We start from the raw sequence: 7,655 nt of genomic DNA on the forward strand, positions 1-7,655 counted from the left end.
CAGACAAAACAGTTAATTTAAAGCTTTTATTGTTAGAATGCCAATCTTTAATATCGCAAATAATGTATTCAACATCTCTCTTTGGCCTCTGTCTCCCTGCTGGTCGTTGGCTTTGTCATCCTTGGTGACCACCTCCGTTAGTCCCTGTTAAAAGACGGTTAACACAACAAAAAGATGTTTACTTTATGAACGCTATAACAACGTTATTACATGGGAAAGTACTCTTACATGTTAGCCTTCGTTGAATGTTGCTAGTGAAGTTAACTCGGTGCAGTGTTACCTCCCGTCTACAGATACTAGTGATAAACACACCAACTTTCTAAATCTCTGCTAACGTTACGCATATAAAAAGAGATGAAAATGCCACCGGACATTAAACTTTACAAAGACAGCAACCTAGCTAGCTAACAGCCGAATGTTAAATGATAGGTTCAGTTTGCTAACGTTAGCTCAGGGTGTATCTAACTATTATTAAGCAATTTGTTCCAACATTAAAGCGTTAAGCTTTACATTAACGGTGATAACAAATGTACGGCACACACTAAAGATACTTACATTTAAATTATCATTTCACCGTCAGCGATGCCGATCGAACTCCCGCTTAGGTCCGCTATTTCTTTTTTTTAACGAGGCGGCAAAGGCCCGCGCATAGGATTGTGGGTGATGCATATATGCATCCTTCTCTGTCTATGGGAAATTTTCTGAATGAAAGACTCAGTCCTTGGAGGAATTCGGAGGATCCTCGACATTGGAACGGTCCTTCGACGGCATCCTCCAAATTCTGGCTTTGGGAAACGGCTAGGGAGTGGTCTGGGTGGAGAGAAACGTTGCCTGCTTCACTGTATTGTGTTGCTGTGGACTGGAGATTCCCCCTATGATTCCCACCAGATTTTTTTCTCGGTAGGCAACCCTTAAAATGTGTTTATGTGTGTGCGTGTAACTGACAAATCATCTTAAACTAGAACATGAACATAGCCGAGCCATGTCATTTTTATTTTGATTGATACTGTGGTATGATTCACAATATTGGTGGGAATGAGAATTTGTGTATCATTATTCTCATTTGCATTAAAAAAACTAAATTCAATAAATTAAAATGACTATAGTGTGATTTTTGCGAGGATCTGTACCAAACAAAGATTTTTGCAACACAATACTTAATTTAAAATGGTTTGACACATACAGTATTTTGATATTCCGCCACCCCTGCACAGAAATTGCACTAGTCCATATTGCGATTGCGATAAAATCAACATTACTTGTGCAGCCTTTGATTACACCAAAGAAAAACTCAACAGAATAAGGTCCTCATACTATCCTCAACTACAGATCAATAAATAAAGAATTTGAAAATGGTTAAACCATTTGAATTTATTTTAGGCAGGCGCTGCATGGTATTACACTACCGAAAAAACAGCACTGGCCACTAATCAAAACCTTTGGTACTCCAAGTAACTCCAAAGAAAATAGCAAATAACTATTAATAATAATGAATTGAATTATGAATTTTAAAGCTTCTTAAATTAGGCTGTCAGAGTATGAGTGTGTGTGGCTGTGAGTGTGTGGACTGGCTGTTGTCTCTGCAGCAATGCAACACTGAAAGACGGCAGAGAGAGTTGAACAGAGCATCTCTGTCTTCTGTTTTAGTCAGCAGATTAGATGGTAGTCACTCCTCACTGGATGTGTTTGTTGCACATGTTGATTAGTCATTAATTGGCAGCTTTCATTATTTGAGAGCAGCAGCGTAAAGTGGGGCTATAAGAGAGGGCCTGATGTCATGCCGGGGGAGGCTGAATAGCACCAGTCTATGAGAGAAAGGCCTTTTGGAAATGTGGACAGTGCCTAATTGGATGAGTATTTCATTGGGCTGCTTGGGAGAACTGGTCTTATGCAATGCTAAAGATGAATGGATGGAGCTTGGGAGCAATTGTGCTTGTGCACAAGTTGGCTGTAATGGTGGCCCCAGAGGGCTGTGATAGATGGATTCGCCTTCTCATGACGCCATATTTACAACACCTGTTGGTAGCAAATAACCTCTTTGACTGACTGATGCTACAAAATACACAAACCTGTTGCATTTGACCTCCATCGTTATCATCTACAACAAAAGGAAACATCAAACCCAAATTAAATCGCCCTTGTAGGTGAAACAGTTAACTGGCATCAGAGGGCTGGAGTTCTATGTTAACACTTAAGGGGAAAGGGGAACAGGATTTATTTTACTTACTTACTCTTTGGAATGCTAACATACTTGGCTGGCGGAAAAAAAATCATATTAAGAAGGACTTAACAAAAGTCTTATTCCTAAGTACCAAAGTACAGAACTCTAAGCCCTGATTGCTTCTAAATCTGGGTATAATACTAGAAAACCAGAGGGCAGAAAATGCAATTATGGAAGACAAAATACATGCATACATGGTCAGTGCTATATTCAGAGCGTGAGAGGGAATCAGAATGAGGTTTAGGACAGTGCTATTATCCAAGAACAGAAACATGCATGTATTGTTCTGAGGTTTCCCACTGGGAATTATTTCTGGGGAAAGAAAAAAAAAGCCCTTTTTGTTTGTAATGGTATGGTAAATGTACCAAAGCCAACTAGCTATGGTTTGTTTTGATTTTGCGCTGCAGATTCAAGCTGGTACGGTGAGACCCAGATCAACAGAGGGAGACAGACAGCGATATGGACAGTGAAAGTAGGAGACAGAGGCATGCTAAAGAAAGAGGGGGCAGACAATGGGGTAGACAGAGGGACAAAGACACAAAGATAAACTGAGAGACGACAGACACGTAGAGATAAAAGCAGGAGAACATTAGAGCAGGGGCAAAAACGGTGTACATATACAGGATGTGTTAGAGAGATCATTTCTTCTGGCACATCACTGTGCATTACCTGTACCCAACCGAGCATGTGGTCCCTCAGGCGTTCAGTTACCTAAAGAATAAAGGCAACATTCTTGCCTCTCACGCAGGCTTGAGTTTCAGCCACATTTGGACCAAACCCAGACAGTGAGAAACCCAATCAACTGTACACTTTGGTGGTAAGACAAGTTAGCATCGCTTGGAAAGTGAAGAGAATCAGGTCCATATTTATAGTATGGAGGAGGAGGAGGAAGAATAATACCACAACGTATTTCCTGTGGCAAGGGTTTAGTTTCTTAGTAATGACTCCTTCCAAAGTGGAACATGATTACTCATAGCAGTGGGAACTAAAAAAACAAAATCATATGTATTGTAATTTTTTTGGTGACGATTTTTGAAATAGATTCTTTCTTTTTTTTACCAATGATTCACCAAGATATTTTCTGTTTACACACTACAGCTGAATTTCAACTACATCCTATCCGTTTCCAGCAAAACAGACCGAAAGCAGAAAATGCATGTTATGTACTTCTTTACAAATGAAATAAATGTCAGACTGACTGACTCACATGTGATGTGCATTATCTCAAGAAAACAATTAGTTTTTAGAAATGTGTCGCGATATGTTGTCTCTAGACGTGTACTATTCAACTTTTGTTTTTGTTAAAGAAGGAAAAGAAAATTGCAATACTAAATACTATTGAGTTGCAATACTTCCAGAATCTCAATAAATAAATATGGCAATACAAATCAAATTGGCACCCATGTATTGGAAGAGGAATCGAATCAGGACAAAAGCATATTGTCCCAGCCCTAATTACTCAGCGCTTATACTTGAGATACCAACTCCATCAAACATTGACCGGGCTGTAATGTCAACAATAAATGATCACTAGTCTTTAGGACGACCGATTATTCGGCCTCTTTGGCAGGAATGTCCTGATCACATTCACACAGTTCCACACATTCATACTTGGAAGCTGCCCAGTACAACCACAGTCTGATCCGCTGGCCACTGAGCAGCTCCACTGGAGCGATTGGAGGTCAAGGGCCTTGCTCAAGGGCTCCTCGGTGTTGGTATGTGAAATGAGCTTTTTCCCTTTCCCCACCCAGATTTTATCCTGTTGATCTGGGGATTGAACCGACGACTTCCTGGTCACAAGCTCTTTTCTCTAAACTTTAGGTAACCACTGCCTAAAGATGGGCAGTATAGCCAGCTTATTAATAGGCAGCCACATTTGTGTTTAAGTGTTACACATTTTCTTCAGACCTAAAACAAAGAAATGCCGCTGGTTGCTACTGTGTGCAGCGCTACTATTGTTAAAATTGTTAATTTATTTTATTTATCAAAGTTTGCTAATTTGTGTACTCAGAAGTCTGATAAATGCTGCTGAGTGCACTAAACGTTATTTTTCCATTGAAAATTTTGTATGACAATATTTATATTCTTCGTACCCGTTTTGTTTATTTAACATATTTTTTTTATTTATTATATTATACTTTACTAATCCCACAAGGGGAAACTACACTTTTCACTCTGTTGTTATTACACACAGGCCTGAATTACACACACATACTCAGGACCTACACATGCACTAATGGAGAGATGTCAGAGTGAGGGGGCGCCCCGAGCGGTTAGGGGTTCGGTGCCTTGCTCAAGAGCACCTTGGCAGTGCCCAGGAGGTGAACTGGCACCTCTCCAGCTACCAGTCCACCACCATACTTTGGTCCGTACGGGGACTTGAACCAGTAACCCTCCGGTTCCCAACCCAACTCCCTATGGACTGAGCTACTATACAATATACTGTATGTTTTTACATTATACACTTTTAATATACAAGTGCAGATAGTTGAAGTGTTCAATAAATGATGTGTATCTTAAGTAATTATTAGTGTTACATTGTATCTTTCAAATAGAGGTTTAAAAACAAGCACATATTGACCAAAATAAATCGGCAGCATCTGTCGGTCATCGGCCGACCCACATTTCTCGACCAGAGAAAACACGATATCGGTCGACCTCTATTAAGGACTGTTAACTTGTGGTTAAGTACCAATTAAAAAACCTAAATACAAAAGTGTATGGCACGCTTTCAGGTATGTGGTAGCCCAAACGTTTTAACAGAACAATCATTTCTAGAAACGATAACTTAAACTTAACCTTAAACAAAGAAGCTAATCATAGTCCCCAACATTGCTGGGTTACTTTTTGACCACTGACAACCTAGCTGAGCATGTTGGAACAGATGAAGTTGCTCTGCTTTTAGATCCAGGCAGAGTCAGTCGATTGACATGAAGTGCGCTGCGGTCCCCCAGCAGGCTTGGGTTAATGGTGTCATGACACCAGGGAGGGTGTATTACCAGAGTATAAGCCTAGACTAACCAGTGCTGAATGACTGCTGGCTGACGCAAGACCCAATGGAATGCTGCCTGGAGCACGACCACGAGCTCTTATACCACCAATACCAGCCAATAGGATATCTCTGCAACTTTTCCCCATGGATGGCAGCTGAAAACTATATGCATACAAACAAGAGCGGGGGAGGGGGGAGGGGGGAGCGCATCCAACCTTTTGTGCATTTGTACATCAAGAAAAGTGCTTACATTTAAAATGAGGCTAAGATTTTGGTTATGTAACAAATCTCTGGTATGATCACTGCCAAGCACACAGTATTTCAATCAAAAGCCAATGAAGAATGAGCAGCAGCAGAACCAAATGCATATTAGATTTTTAAAGAATTTCTCGAAAGACAAAACACGCAGGTCTGAATCCTCGAGCGAGTTGAGTATAGCTTATTGTAAGTATAATTATGTGTGCAGTCAGCAGCGTTTTTGGCAGCCTGTAGTCTCGCAGAGTTCATGCCCCGTCATGCCTGTGCTTACTGAGCATGGACTTGAAATAGCAGGACTGGTGCTGAGGGGGTGAAAGAAACCGCAGCTAGCGCGGTTGCCATGTGCACAGAGATGTGACCACAACATAATTAAATGAAAGAAAGCAGGAACTAATGGACAGGCACAAGGAAAAGAGAAATCCTCTCTGGCTATTGAAAAGGCACAACTATAGCATGTTTTAGACTGTATGTAGCAGCAGCTAACTACTTCATATTCAACCACACTTTAAAGGTGCACACTCAGAGGACGGGGCACGTGTGCAGTGTCTAAGTGCTTCTGTGTGGATTGCCAAGTTGAGTAGAATATCAGTGGTTGGCCAGATTGTGTGTTTCACTTCAGTGACTCCAGAAAGGTTGCTGACTGAGCTTTGCTTGCCTTAATTCTGAAAGATATGTTGAGGTTACATTCACGACATACTAATGCCTACAAGTATACACGGTTTTAACTAGTCCATGGTAATTAAGACAGTGTTGAATGACAACATGCACTTAACCACCAGAGACAATAGCAAGACATGCTTAAAGCTCGGGTATGTCAGTATTTGTTCCATTAACTTCCCTATTCCCTTGTTCCCGCGACAGCAGGTGCCCCTAGGACCACATTTACCATGATAACACACACACACGGACACGGCCTGAGGCTACAACCAAACTAATATGTTTTTTTTAAACGCACCTCTTTTGCTACATTTTACACCGCATGTCCAGGCTACTTCAACGTTTGAGAGCCCTTGAAATGGAGACATTTGAAAACGCCACTGAACCCGTTTTTGTTTGAGAACTTGTTTGCGTTGCAGTCTGGACGGGCAGAAACAGAGACCTTTGGAAACGACGACGCAGACACCCACATCAGTCAGTCTTATCGGTGAGCTAGGCTAGCAGACCTCGTGGGATTTCATCCTTCTTGTGTGGGTTCTCCTTTCCCATTGCCTTGGTTTCCTCCCGTGATGGAGAATGCTCCCAGTACAGTTCTGATATGTCACTGTATTCGCCTCGTAACGACTCCCAATTTCCGTTTGTCACCGCCTTTCAGGTTTTATTTATTAGCGACCATGTACAATTTAATTTGATGCATTGTAACAGAGTTAGCCGCAGGCTAATTTACATCCGCAGGTCTGTATTTTCAATCACACAGGAGTAACGTTAGACAATCAGCTTCTTACACCGGCACCTGCATGCCCAGTGTGTGCAAAGGGTCATGTAATATGCATTTTCAGACATGTTAACTTGAATAGAGATCATTTCTGATGCCGAGCCGTAACGCTTGTGTGTAAGGAGAATGTTTTTGTTTCAACATGCCATTTATTAATGAAAAGGTAGTAGTAGCAGTAATAGTTGTAGTAGTAGTAGTAGTAGAGTGGATGTAGGATCACAGGGTGAAAACAATACGAGCGTTGCGGTCACGGAGTGACAATACAGGAGTGGTGCATCTACAGTAACAGTGTGCATTTACAATATTTGGGCAATAGCTTGATTTAGCAAAGGCTTAAAGGAGGATGAATAGACCAGGGATTATTAAGGATTTTCACATCAAGCAACCCACATCATGGAGTCCAATTTGATTTGACTACCTGACACACTCCCTGTGGGAGTGCTCTTTAGAGTACTTGGAATACTTTAGACCCGCTTAACAAGTGCACTGATTCCACTTTTTAGATTCCACTTAGCAATTCAAAAACGTATATACATACCTCTTCTTGTGTTAAGTTCTGGTGGCTCCAAAACTGCTTCAACTCAACAATTTCACACTTTACAAGGGACCCCCTGGAACCCACCAAAGGACCCCCTGGGGGACCCCAGAGGCCACTTTGTAAACCACTGCAGCAGGGCTACATGAGTATCCCTGGGAAAACGCCTCTTTCTCCCCCTCCCCACCCCCAAAGAAAATGCTGCCAAAAGGAGGAG

Source organism: Etheostoma spectabile, chromosome 6 (genome assembly GCF_008692095.1).
Source record: "Etheostoma spectabile isolate EspeVRDwgs_2016 chromosome 6, UIUC_Espe_1.0, whole genome shotgun sequence".
NCBI lineage: Eukaryota > Metazoa > Chordata > Actinopteri > Perciformes > Percidae > Etheostoma > Etheostoma spectabile.